The sequence below is a fragment of the Nuphar pumila genome, chromosome 15 (assembly GCF_984573655.1).
Source record: "Nuphar pumila chromosome 15, dmNupPumi1.hap1.1, whole genome shotgun sequence".
NCBI lineage: Eukaryota > Viridiplantae > Streptophyta > Magnoliopsida > Nymphaeales > Nymphaeaceae > Nuphar > Nuphar pumila.
Genome location: NC_143263.1, coordinates 81,237,040 through 81,252,222, shown reverse-complemented (window position 1 = coordinate 81,252,222; position 15,183 = coordinate 81,237,040). Strand labels below are relative to the sequence as shown.

At 37.4% G+C, this 15,183-nt stretch overlaps 1 protein-coding gene across 1 annotated transcript in view; it reads left to right on the top strand.

Moving 5' to 3' along the window:
• Positions 1 to 15,183, top strand: part of LOC149815754 (phosphoethanolamine N-methyltransferase 2-like) — a 32,822-nt gene that overhangs the window by 2,191 nt on the left and 15,448 nt on the right. The gene's annotated exons all lie outside the window — the stretch shown is intronic.

Here is a 15,183-nt window from a genome sequence, read left to right as displayed (position 1 = left end):
TGCAAACAAATACACACCCTACCCTGGAAAATGAAATGATTAATGACATGCTTCTTCTACAAAATTGCATGTTTATGATCTAGCATACTAAGTAATGAGAAACCACTAAAAGATACCATAAGCCGTTCCCTTTCTCTTATGCATCATGCCAATCTTGGTTCTTGCTAAAATAGGTTATGCCTATGGATGGTTCTAGCCCTGAAATTGCGGACAGACTTGGAAAGGCTCATTTGGGGAACAGATGGGGGAACCATTGTATGCTATAACTGTGGACTGCATGTACTTCTAATGGGTGTCTTCCTTTAGCTTGATGATTTTCTGTGGTGATACAAGACTGTGGAATATCTTGGCATGACAATGGAGCCCATGCCCTAAAATTTCATGTTAGCAATCAAGAAATGATAAAATCCCAAAATTTGAAAAATAAGAAGGGAAATTTTAGGAAATTTGTGGAAAATAATCACGTCATGAAGTCTAATGGATTAGTAACATTTTTTTACTATGGCATTGAGCAAAAATAAATCCTTAGATTGTGAATAGCTAGGGTTTATCTTGATGTTGTTGACAATGTCATTTGAAACTAGCAGCTGAATAAGCCAGTAAAGAAAAAACATAGTTTTTTATCTCCATAATTTTTTTTAGTTTCTGGAGATTCCTCTAGCATCATTTACTGCACAAATAACCTGCTGAAATGTTTAGCATGCAGTAAAAAATCTACATAGTTGGTGCTGTCTGAACCATAACAAAAATATGTTCTTAGATAATAGATACTACTATTAGTTTTAGATGCTAATCAAACTAAATTATGTACCAGAAGCGATGACCTGTATGTTTGACCATCTGCAGCATCTTTGCTCTATCTTGACTTATAATGGTTTGTTAGTTGTTAAACACAAAATATGTTGTCTAAGATAATAAATTTTAGTTGTATCATTACAACAGATGTACTCTTTCTTTGTTCTTCTCATGCCCTTTGCCAACTAAGGCAGAAAAATCTTGCTGGAAGTTATGTAGGTGGATTTGTCAATTTCTTCATCCTTCTAGATAATCATCTATTTACCCTGCTTAATTTTAAGCAGATGTATGCAGATAGGCCTTGTAGTCATCTATACAGCTAGGGCTGGTAAACTAGCCAAAGGAACCGAGCTTGGGCTTTTTAGGTATGGCTCGTTAAAGGAACACCCCTTCTCGGGCTTGGCTCGTTAAAGGTACACCTCTGCTCGGGCTTGGCTCGTAAGCTCATCACGAGCCAAGCTGAGCCCAAGCTTATTATGAATGGGGTTTTGTTGAGAATAGCACCGGATTGAACCACATCATGAGAACTGAATCAGATCCAAAGAGGACCGATCCAAGGATTGAATCAAATGAGGTAAGAAGGAATGGTGCCGAAGGGATAAGTCCTACCAAGATTGGACATCTTGTTGATAAGATCACAATTGTAAATTATTGCTATATGTCAAGAAATGGCGCGGATCCTGATGCACTCCAAAATGAGCTCCAAAAGTTGAAACATAATACATTTGGACAAAAACATAAGAACAAAAGTGAAACACATTGAATGTGAATGAATATCTTTATTAATAAGGAACACTAATAAAATACAAAAGAAATTACATAAAATCCTCACTACAAAACTCTCAAAACACACAAAATGCCTAACACTGCCCATCACTCTCACCACCCACACTCACGGATTCCCACAATATATATAGCAAGAAGAGAGGAGAGAAGAGACAGAAAAGGGAAAAAAGAGGAGCCCTTCTAGCTGTTGGAGAGGGTCCAATGGCTAGAATTCTAATCGTTGGACTGACCATGAATGGCTAGTCTTAGTCAACCTAGATTGACTAAAATACCATATAATGTATATATATATATATATATAATATTAATATATATACATAAATAGTATATCCATCTTAACACCCCCCTCAAACTTACGATGACTCACTATAAGTTTGCAGTTACAAAAGAAGAAATCCATTACATAAACTGTCTTTATTGACTTCATCAAGTTCTTCGATTTGGTGCTTCTTTAAAAGGTGCTCTTGATCTTCAATCATATGCTTCATTATACAGATGATCTTTAGGATCTTCAATATCATTAGTTCTTGAGAACCTGAAAATAGAGCTAATAAAGCATCCCAACTATACACATATATATCATAAGAAAATTTCAAAAGATAACTATATTAGTTATATATTATGGAGGGAGGATGGCCAAGCATGCCGAAAGTACAATTTATAAAAAATATTTAATAAGACAATTTAACATTTTTCAAAATTATTTAGGTAGGAAAAATAATTATTTTTTCAAAACATAATAGTCATTGAGAGTCTTACTTCATTAGATAATTTTAATAAATCATAGTTCTTAATTCATAAGAGAACATAATTGCATATATAAAAGAAAAGAAATGCATGCACAAAATATCTCAAAGATAACCTCATAAATCATTAATTACTGCAAACATTCATAAAAACATGCATTATTCAAAATCAATACACACATATTTATCATGAAAAATACATTAATGCATAAAAGTCCTGAAATATGGTTTTTTTAAACAACATCAATAAGTAACTCACAAAAGAGTTAACTCATAAAATCCCACAAAGGAGAGTAAATTTCTCATAAATAGATTTTCTTTTAAGAACAAAACATTTGTTTTTATACAAGGGAAGATATAATGATTCAAATCATTCAATAAAGATCAAGACAAGGCAAGTATGTCAAACATGAATTAATCAACTATTTCATTTCTCATGCAATAGTTCTGATTTAATGAAAAAGTCACTCATAGACCAAGTGTTAGAAAACCTTTCAAGAGAAAACAACTTACAAAAGATATGAGCGGAAGGTAAATTTTAGCCAAATAAGAGCGTACAAAAACACAATTCAATATGCACAATCATAGTCCACTTGGGACAACACAAAAAGCCAACAAAGGGCTTACAACAAATATAAAAATAAATGATTTTATTGATAATATGCTTTAGCAAAAAGCATTAATTATGCAAAACATGCAAGACAACCAACATGGAACACATTTAAAATATCTTTAATCATGCAACTAAAACATATTTAAAAATGCATGAAAGTATTTCAATAACCATTTCTCATACAAGGACAAATGAGTAGTAAAAGATTAGAAATTTTATAGAGAGATTTAAAAATCCCACATAACACAATGAATGATATTTGCAAATCTCAACAATAGTTTGTCCACCATAAGCAATCACCTCGTACGACCTCCAAACCTCAAAATTCAAGTGTATCAACGACTAGAACAAGAGATCAATTACAGTTACTAATGGACTACAAAACACACAAAAAATATGAATAACCAACAATATCTCTTGTCTATATAAAATGACACTTAAAACAAGTGTATCAACTACTAGAATAAGAACACAATTACAATGCCACATATGGGCAAAACAAACACACAAAAAGTGTAAATAATCAATGGGTGCACATAACTCACTACATTGAAAAACATATAAATGTGTATCAACTACTAGAACAAGAGCATTATACAAACACACAAAAAAGTGTGAGTAACCAATAGGTGCATATTGAAAGAATGAAACCCTAATCTACGATGAGAGAAGAGAAGAGAGGGAGAGAGAAATTTCCAGCTGAAAGGAGGGTTCAGTCCATCGTGACTGCCCTCTCATTCTATTTAACATAAAGTGTAAACATTAGGGTACGAAAATACCCTTTTACAAAATAATAATTTACAATACATGAACTGGATCTGGACCTGATCCATTATACAAATGGATCGGGTCAGACATACAATGAAGATAATAATGTCTTCTTTTCAGCCTCCCTCAAGTTGTGCATGGTGTTGGACCATGAACAACTTGTTCTTCAAAAACCAAAATCTATCCTTTGTTAACCCTTTAGTGAGGATATCAACAACTTGTTCTTTTGTTGACACATACATGGGCTCAATCTCTTTGTCTTCAACCTTTTTCCTGATAAAATGTTGATCTATTTCAATGTGCTTTGCTCGACTATGGTGAATGGGATTGAATGACATGTTAATGGCACTTTGATTGTCACATAGCAACAGTGATCGAACAATCGAATCTCCCATTTCAGTCAGAAGATGTCTTATCCATGTACCCTCGGCCGTGGCAGTGGCCATTGATCTGTATTCGGCCTCAGTGCTCGATCTAGCAACCGCCTTTTGTTTTCTACTGCTCCAGGATACCAAGTTTGGCCCAATGAAGCTGCAATAACCAGATACTGATCGTCGTTCGTCTGGATCCCCCGCCCAATCAGCATCAGCATCAGTAATAATCTCATGGCCCCCACCTGGATCTAATTCTTCCTTGCCTTTGTATACCAGCCCATCACCCACTGTACCCTTTAGGTAGCGAAGTATACGTTTGACTGCCTCCATATGTGACACACGAGGTTCATGCATAAACTGGGATACCTGATTAACCGAATATACTATGTCAGGTCTAGTAAAAGTCAGGTATTGCAACATGCCAACTAAACTGCGATACTTAGTGGGATCTCCATATATATCCCCTTCTTGCAAACTCAATTTCTGATGAATGACACTTGGAGTTGTTAACGGCTTACAATCTGTCATGCCTGCTCTGCCGAGAATGTCCAGCGTATATTTGTGTTGAGTAAGGGTAAGTGTATCATTCTTATTATCAACTTCTACCCCAAGAAAATATCGCAACTCTCCCAAATCTTTCATCTTAAATCTCTGATTTAATAACTTCTTCACCTGCTCAATGTGGCTTTTACAATTCCCTGTGATGATGATATCATCTACATATATCAACAGAAGAGTAGTAACTCCTTGTTCATTGTGAATGAATAATGAGTGATCCAGAAGAGACCTAGAAAAGCCATGCCGTTGTATTTCTAGAGAAAAACTGTCGAACCAGGAACGAGAAGCTTGTTTCAAACCATAGAGTGCTCTCTTTAATTTGCATACATATTTTTTGGCGTCTCGTTCTGCATATCCAGTGGGTTGTTCCATGTAGACCTCTTCTTTTAAATCCCCGTGCAGAAAAGCATTTTTCACATCCAGCTGGCTCAATGTCCATCCATGTTTAATGGCTAGACTCAACACAATACGAATAGTCCCCATCTTGACAACAGGACTAAAAGTTTCATCAAAGTCTTGGCCTTCCTCTTGTGTGAATCCCTTGGCTACCAGTCGAGCCTTGTACCTTTCGATGCTCCCATCTGGTTTATATTTTATCTTGTACACCCATTTTGATCCAACTACATTTCTGTTCAGTGGTCTAGGCACAATCTCCCATGTGCCACATTCATGTAAGGCCTCCATTTCTTCATTCATTACTTCTACCCATCTTCTAGAGCTCGCAGCTTGATAGAACATAAGAGGCTCATCCTCTTTACTTATGGATGTCAAGAATAACTGAAAATCCATTGAAAATTTTTTATAACTTACCCACCTGTCAAGTGGATGTCGAATCCGTGAAGATCTTCTGATATCCGTGTTCGAACAAGAAGTGAATGAGGGCTCTTTCTCTCGCCGAGTGTACACAATTCCCTTATACCTTGTTGGCTCCAAGTCATATGTGACAGTTTCCTCCGTTTGAGTCTCATTGGCTGAATCCTCATGTGGCTCATTCTGACTGCAATTTTCTGGACATTCTACTGTACCATTGGAGAAGAGTTCTGAATTTAACCATGGGTAGTATACCTCAATGCTGGAGCTTGAGTTATCAGTATCCACCATAGTTGAATTATTATCCTGATCAGCAAAGTTCATTTCATCAAAAATAACATTCCTTGATATTTTGACACGCTTACTCAGGGGATCATAACACCTGTACCCTTTGTAATCTTCGGCATATCCTATAAACCTGCATTTCAAAGCTTTATCTTGGAACTTGTGCCTGAATGAGCTATCAATGTGCACATAACAAACAGACCCAAACACACGTAATTCATGATAATCAGGTTGTATGCAAAAAAGAGAGAAGTATGGTGACTTATTTTCTAAGATATTCATGGGCAAGCGATTTATCACATGAACTGTGGAGTGGAAGGCCTCAGTCCATAATGATGTAGGGAGATTGCTCCCGTGCATCATGCTCATTGCAGTCTCAACAATATATCGATGCTTCCTCTCAGCAATCCCATTTTGTTGAGGTGTATGAGGGCAAGACACTCTTCTCTTTATCCCATTATGTTGAAGAAAATTAACAAAGTCACTCGAGGAGAATTCACCTCCTCCATCACACTGGAAATTAAGAATGTTGGTAGAGAAATGTTTTTGAACGAAAGAGTGGAATTTCTGGAACAATCCAAAAACTTCTGATTTGTGCTTCATAAAGAATATCCAAGTATAACGTGAATAACTATCAACGAAAATAAGATAGTATTTACTGCCAGAAAAAGAAGTAATTGGAGCAGGACCCCAGACATCTGAACAAATGACCTCAAATGGCCTTGAAGCTCTTTTATTAATGGAAGCAAAAGGTAAGACATGACTCTTACATAGATGACAGCTAGAACATTTTGTATCAACGACTTCTGAACTCAGACTGGACTTAGGAATAAGATTATTCATGACAAGTTTTTCAATAAAATGGCGACCACAATGGCCAAGACGACTATGCCAAAGTCTTGGCTTATTACTTTCAGAAACATTAAATAAAAAATCAGAATCAAAGACTTGGTGAGGCTTCAAGGATGAATAATTGGGATGAATGAAGGAAGGATCTTCTTGGAAGATGTACATGTTGCCCCATCGTTTTCCTTCAGCGAATGTCCTCCTCGTGCGAAGATCCTTGACATAAACAGAAGAGGGAGTAAATTCAACTGAAGCATTTGCATCATCAACAAGCTTTGAGACAGAAACAATGTTCTTTTGAATATTAGGAGCATGGATGACACTTGGAAGTTTAAGAGAGGACTTTGACATGTGTATAATGGCATTTCCAGTATATGAGATGGCATGATGTGATCCATCTCCTGTGACAATGCTATTCTTTCCAACATAAGGTGTAAGAGTCAAGAGTTTACCTACATCACCTGTAACATGAGTAGCTGCTCCAGAGTCGACATACCAAGTTCCTTTGTCATTTTGTTTCATATTCAATCCTGCCAAGGCTGCCAACAACAACTCTTTTACTTCTCCATCCTTTCTAGCCTCTGCTTGTGGAGCTTTCCCTTTGTTTTGAGGATTAAACCAACAGTTCGCTTTAATGTGCCCTTTCTTGTTGCATAGGAAACAGGTGGGAATGGGTCTTTGTCCCTGAACATTGGGTGTTGGAAGTATGCCACGACCTCCATAGTTATTTCTCCCTTGTCCTCCTTTTCCTCGAAAAGAACTTCCTCTACCTCGACCATAACTCATTCCCATAGCCAACACATCTTGTGTTCCGGAATTCCCATGAAAGGCTTCAGAGGAACCTTTCAGATTCATCTCATATTGCAACAGTTTTGCACGAAGATCTTCAAACTTTGGAAGTTCTGGTAAGCATAGTAAGGTTGTCGTCATAACATGATAATCTGGCCCCAATCCACTCAAGGTTTGTTGTACTTTATCTTTTTCACTGACAAGACACCCAATAACCGCCAATTGATCTGTGATGCCTTTCATTTTATTCAGGTATTCCATAATAGACATGGAATCTTTCTTCAGCATTTGAAATTCTCGCTTAAGAAACATAATTCTTGCCTCAGAAATTTGTGAATATGTTTGAACTAACATATCCCACAGTTCCTTTGCCGAACAATCATCAGGAAGAGCAATAAGGACCTCCTGTGAAAGAGTTGAAGTGATATATGCCACTAGCGATTGATCTCTCTTCATCCAAGCAACATATTCTGGATTCCTGTGAAGAACAACAGATTGTTCGCCTTTATCGTCCACTTTTTCTTGCGAGAGAAATTCTGGAGGCGGTGGGACCGATCCATCCAGATGACCAGAAAGGTCCTGACTTTTTATAAACGGAATAATCTGTTTTTTCCAGGTCAAGAAATTACAGTTATTCAATTTTTCAGAGACTAGTTGACCAAGAAAACTTGAGGACAGACATGATTGCCCGTGAGTAAATTCCATTTGATGAATATGCTTGAACTGACACTTAGGTATGAAGAACAAAGAACTCGGCTAACAGAAAAAGACAGATAAGATATGACAGATGGCTAACAATGATTAGCAGTGATTAGCAGGAAAAACAGCAGAAAGGAAAAGGAAATCACAGATCAAGAGATTAACAATGGTTAGCAGGGATTAAACCACAGATCAAGAGATTAAATGTAGGAAAAACAACAGGAAAACAACAGGGATTAAACCTGATGAACCTGATTTCACAAAGAAGCAATCACGGCTGAAAAGAAAACATAGATTGATGCTGTAACACACGGCTGAAAGAAATCACAGATTTTCTTCACAAAGATTTTCTTCACACAGATTCACGCTAGGTATTTGAGGGCCACAATACCACACAGATTCACAGAGATTTACCACACAGATTCAAATCACGGCACACAGATTCACGCTGGGATTCACGGCTGATAAGTTCACTCTGCTGACGCTGGTGGATTCACGCTGGGATTTGCTCACGCAAACTCAGGCTGGGTTTTCTTCACGCAGACGCAGATTCACGCAGATGGACTTTCTTCACGCAGGTTGGGCTTTCTTTCTTCACGCAGGCTGAAATCACGCTGATTCACGACCAGACATTCTTCACTGGGTATTTACGCTGGGTATTCACACCCAGATTCACGCAGATAGCTGATGCAGATCCACGTTGATGCACACGCTGTGCTTTCTTCACGCAGATCCACGCCTTGCTTTCTTCACGCAGATTCACGCAGATCCACGCCCTGCTCTGATACCATGAAAGAATGAAACCCTAATCTACGATGAGAGAAGAGAAGAGAGGGAGAGAGAAATTTCCAGTTGAAAGGAGGGTTCAGTCCATCGTGACTGCCCTCTCATTCTATTTAACATAAAGTGTAAACATTAGGGTACGAAAATACCCTTTTACAAAATAATAATTTACAATACATGAACTGGATCTGGACCTGATCCATTATACAAATGGATCGGGTCAGACATACAATGAAGATAATAATGTCTTCTTTTCACATATAACTCACCTCATAATTAACATCTCTTGTCTACATAAAATGACACTTAAATAAGAGGCATAATATGACAGAACACACGAGGTAAGAGAGCTTGTAATAAAAACAACCAATATCACAAAAAAGAATGAGGATATCAATTTTAACAATCTTTTGAAACACCATGGTTTCAAAAATAGATAGCCATCGCAAATAAACATAATTATAAGCATCCATAATAACAATGGCCAAAAATAAATGAGCGATACAACAAACTCACAGAGCCAAAGATCAAACAACTGTCAGTTACAGCTAAACTATAAGTCGACAATCTAAATTGATAAAAAACCAAGGTGCACAAAACTCCCCCCAACAAATATCTTTGGCTCAACAAAGAAAATCATGGATCCAGAGGCCAATCAACTATCAATTAGATCAAAGACATGTGTCAACATGATACTCATAAACTTTGATAATTACAAATTGATAAGATAACTTGAGGTGCATACATAACTCACCTCAACGACTAACTCTGTCCCAATAGCAACAAGGCCAAAAGAAATGATGCATCATTTAAAATTCTATGATGGACAAAACCAATGCAATAAGAAGGCAACAACTACTCACTGAAATCAATTTCCAAATAAGTGAGTTTATATAAAAGTACTAATTTGAAAAAAACAAGGTTTCAAATCAAATTCAATAAAGGTAAATGAAAACTTAGAATGCATATAGTGCAATTGTATGCACAACCAATGTTGTCAGCATCGGTGCTTATCAGCCTCATACGTATCTTATCGGTAGAAAATCGATGTCACCTTACTATTTTTTAATAAATATAAAAATACTAAAAATAATTTTTTAATATTTTTAATATTATTTTAATGGTTTTAACACAAGCACATTTTGATTGACACATAATATTTTTATTATTTTTGGTTGATACAGAACGATTCACTTGAGTATCAATATTGGCTAATACAACTAAATTGTTGGCCAAACGATTCAGGTCCAATACTGATACTGACAACATTGTGCACAACAAAATATCAATTTATGCAATCATATGTGATCATATACATGGTCAATATAAAAAAGCTATATATAGAGATAGCTCAATCTAGATTTCAAGTCCTCTATGAAACAATCAATGGAAGGTAACATTAAAGATGACCAAAATCTATAGAGATTTCTCAAACATTCATATAGAAAGTCAAGAGCATACACAAGTACAACTAATCATAGATACTAAAAATTCTTTTATATGCAATAATCTTAATAACTTAAATTACAAAAGCTATAAAGAATCACATAAGATATGCATAGAAACACATTCAACCATACAATATTAATCTAATGCAAGACATATATAAGAATCATATGATATGTGGGATAAGTATACCAAGAGATGATCACAAAGGCCACTAAGGGTACATAAAGAATCACTAAGAGCATATACCAAAGAGGGCACAATATAAAAATTAGTAATTTCTAATTAACAAGTATGCAATGAATCAAAAGCCTTCAATCAAGAACAAAAATGTCCATCAAAGATCTAAGTGGACAAACACAACAAGTGTCTAAGGGCACACCAACAAAGCCCACAAAAGGGCATACACAAGTAAGCTCAATTACAAAAAATAAATATTTTATTCATTCATCAAAGAAACATGGAAAGCATGTAATCATAGTATTTAGAATCCTTAAGAAATCGCTTATTTACTTAGTACATAATTTTTAACATACTTTGATAATTAAAAGGATACTAACATACCCAAAGTATACTTTGAATTAACATGCTCACTCAAGAGCCAACAAAACAACAACATATTTAAAAAGAGATTTGAAAAAAAAATTAATTTCAATTAATTTGAAAAACACATTCAGTTTTTCAACATAAAATACCAAATTTTTTTTTTTAGAATTTTACCATAGACACTTCACCAAATAAGAAACACATATCAGAATGTGTGAGCATCGAGTTCAAGCCATACATCAATCAAAAACTTTCTTTAGAAGGACAAACACTAACCAGATACCAAGACGAAGATGCCAAGCTTTAATATCATGTCATGAAATGGCACGGGCCCTAATGCACTCCAAAATGAGCTTCAAGAGTTGAAACATAATGCATTCGGGAAAAAACATAAGAACAAAAGTGGAATACATTGAATGAATATGATGAATATCTTCATTAATAAAGAACACTAATAAAATACAAAAGAAATTACATAAAATCCTCGCTACAAAACTCTCAAAACACAAAAAATGCCTAACGCTACCCATCACTCTCACCACCCACACTCACACCTATGTCACATGGGTGCGGGTGCGGGGATTCGACACTTCCAAAAAACCCGGGTGCGGGGGTGCGGCAGGGGCAATATATATATATGGGGGTTCCCCCCCGTTGCGCGGCCAGCAGGCGGTGGTCCAGGGGGGGCCGCCCCTGGCGGGGGGTTATAGGGGGGCAGCCCCCCCCCCCCCCCCCCAAGATTTTTTTTTAAAATTCCACAGCCCATTTCATAGGGCAAATTTAAAAAAAATCCAAAAAATGGACCGAAATGACCCTGGGTGCGATCAACGCACCCAGGGTCGGGTTGACCGCACCCGGTGCTGCACCTGCACCTTCGTCGAGTCACGTCGACGCGGGTGCGGCACTTTGCTAGCCGAATCCCTATTACATAGACTCACACACACCCACAATATATATATAGCAAGAAGAGAGGAGAGAAGAGAGATAAAAAAGGAAAAAGGACTAGCCCTTCTAGCTATTGGAGAGGGTCCAACGACTAGTCTTAATCAACCTAAGTTGACTAAGATACCATATAATATTGATATACATATAAGTACGTATATCTATATGTTGAGAATAGGTGGTTTTAAGTTTAAGTCTTTTTATATTAGAGTTTTTTTTGAAATTTTGTTTTCATAATGGACTTAGATGTAATTATTCTTTTTAGCCTCTCTCTATTTAATATAGAGAGAATCCCTAATCCAAGTTAACGAGTTTTCTATTATGCAACTGACTCTCTCTCTTTCTCTCTCTCTCTCTACACAAGTGGCTGTGCATCGATCTTCCTTCTACATGGTATCAGAGCCCTCGATCTCGGGAGCGTGATCACGAGAGGATTGATCTTCACCAACAAAAAAAAAAACCCGACTGCTTGAAATCAGGTTTGCTGTTGCACGTTGTGGAAGATCTGATAACAGATCTGGGATGTTACCCAGATCTAAGGATGGAGCTCCCAGCGAGGATTTCCTGGAGCCGTAACCCTTGAACTCCTCAGTTTGGAGTTGTTTTTTTGTTTTCGTGATCTCCTGTCGTGATTTCCTGCCGTGATCTTTGGTTGCCGAGTTTTGTTCCTGCCGTGACGTGATTTTTTGTTTGTTGTCGAGTTGTGTTCATGTTGTTTGGGAGCAGCAGAAAGTTTCTGTGTTGTTGCGTGCCTGCCGTGATTTCATTTCCTGTGCTGTTGCGTGCATGCTGTGATTTCCTGTTGTTTGAGAGCAGCTGAAATTTATTTCCTGTGCTGATTGCGTGTGATCAAGATTTATTTAATGGGTTGTTGCGTGTGATCGAGATATGATTGATCTGTTTAACTATGCCATGAAGACTTATTGGTTGTCGTGCCTTATATGTTTGGAGAACAACAGTTGTCGTGATTATTTTTTTGCGACTGCATATTATCGTTGCTCGTGGTGTGTTTGGGCGCAGCAATGGTCGTGATTCCTTGTTGTGTCGAGTTTTGTTTCGTGCTGTGAGGCATGTTAGTTTAAGTTATCCTTCTATAGTGAAAACAACAGGAGTGATTCCTTGTTGTTTGTGGGCTGTTTTTTTTTTTGTGGAAACAGCAAGTCTGATTCCCTGCTGTGTTGGAAAATTCTACTAGAGCATTTGCTGTTCAAGTGAGCAGTATGGCTGAAACTTCGAAATGCGATTCTAAAATGGAACATATTGGGGAGTATAAGGTTTTTGCCAACCCCTTCTCGTACGGCTCTTCCGTAAGGTTGAATGAAACCAACTATGCCAGGTGGTCCAGAACTTTTATGATGTCGGTATCTGGACATCGTCGAAAACATATTCTGTTGGAAGACGAACCCACTGAAAAATTCGGAAAATATGCTACTTGGGATGAAGATAATAACATAGTTATGTCATGGATCATGAATAGTGTCGAACCCCATATTGCAGATGGATTGATCTACTATAATACAACCAAACTGATGTGGGACAATCTTCGTGATACATACTCACAAGAAACTAATGTGAGTCGTATCCTGCAAGTCGAACAAGAAATATATAATTTGCAACAGGGAGATCAGACCTTGGCCCAATACTATGCCTCTGTCGAAAGACTTAATGCTCACAGGCCTCTTTGTTGCTCGAAGCAAAAGGATCATCAATAACAAACCATGGTTGCTCGCTTTCTTACAGGTCTCTCTTCAGAATTTTCTGTTGCAAAAGTTCAAATGTTGACTGGATCAGATGTTCCTACTCTTGCTGATGCATACAATCATCTGAGTAGACTTGCGATCTCTCTTCCACAATCTCAGCCTGTGACTCAGTCATCTGCTCTTGTTGTCTCATCTGATTATGGGCGTGGAAATATTCAGAATATCTGAGGACGAGGTCGTGGACGTGGTATGGGAGGCAGAGGAAAGCTTCAATGTACATTCTGTGGAAAATCTGGACATTTAGAAGATCGTTGCTGGGATAAGCATGGTCGACCAACCTCTTCTTCATTAAAGTCATATGCTCCTAAAACAAATGTTACTACTATCGAGGCAATAAATGTACAGGAGAATATCTCTGCAAGTGACCGTAGTATCACCCTCAGTCGTGCTGAATATGATGAGTTGATAGCTTTTCGTCCTTTGAGTTCCACTCCTCCTGTAGCTGGTGTTGCCTATTCAACCAGAAATCATCTTCATCCGACTGACAGTAAGTGGATTATTGACTCTGGTGCATCCAGACATTTGTGTGGAAATTCACTTGTTTTCTCAGATATAAAGGATATTAATGCTCATCGAGGAGTCTCATTAGCCGATGGGAGTTCCTCCCCGGTCGTTGGTCTGGGAAATATTTCTATATCCTCCTCATTACAGTTGCAAAATGTTCTGCATGCTCCAAACTTTCCTCAAAGTTTACTCTCTGTTAGTTGCCTTATAAGATAACAAAACTGTAGAGTAATATTTGATCCGATGGGTTGTCATTTTCAGGATTTGCTGATGGGGAAGATGATTGGTGGAGGCTATGAAGAAAATGGAGTTTACTACCTACATCATCCAATGGGTAATGTTCATGCTGCAGTGGAACACTCATTCAGTCATGTTCAGTGGCATTGTCGTCTTGGTCATCCTTCATTGTCAAAGCTTCGTTCGGTCTTTCCTCAAATTCCTTCCACCACATCATTTCAGTGTGAAGCATGTCAGTTGGGAAAGCATCATTGAAGTTCGTTCCCTTCGAGTCAGAGTCAGTCTAGTAATAAAATTTTTGAACTTCTTCATGCAGATGTATGGGGTCCTAGTAAGATTCCTACTAGGACTCTGTGTCGTTACTATCTTGTTATTGTTGATGATTTCTCTAAGTTGTCATGGGTGTTTTTAATAAAAGAACGATCTGAAGTTCCAAGTATTATCAAATCCTTAATTCTTGAAATAAAAACTCAGTTTGAATCTATTGTCAAGATTGTTCGCACTGATAATGCTCTCGAGTTTAAATCAAAAGGTTTGTTACAATTTTACCAAGATCATGGCATCCAACCCCAAACTTTCTGTGCCTATTCATCTCAACAAAATGGGGTGGCTGAGCGAAAACATCGGCACCTGCTTGATGTTGCCAGGACCATTATGATTCAATCCAATGTTTCTGCGTTATACTGGGGTGATGCGATTACCACTGCTTGCTATCTGATCAACCACATGTCTTCGTCTTCTGTGGGTGATCAAATTTCATTACATATCCTTAAACCTAATGCCCCACTCTTTTCTTTCTCACCAAAAATATTTGGATGTGTTTGTTTTGTACACAAACTTGGCCCTGACCGTGATAAATTAGTTGCTCAAGCTACAAAATGCATATTTATAGGATA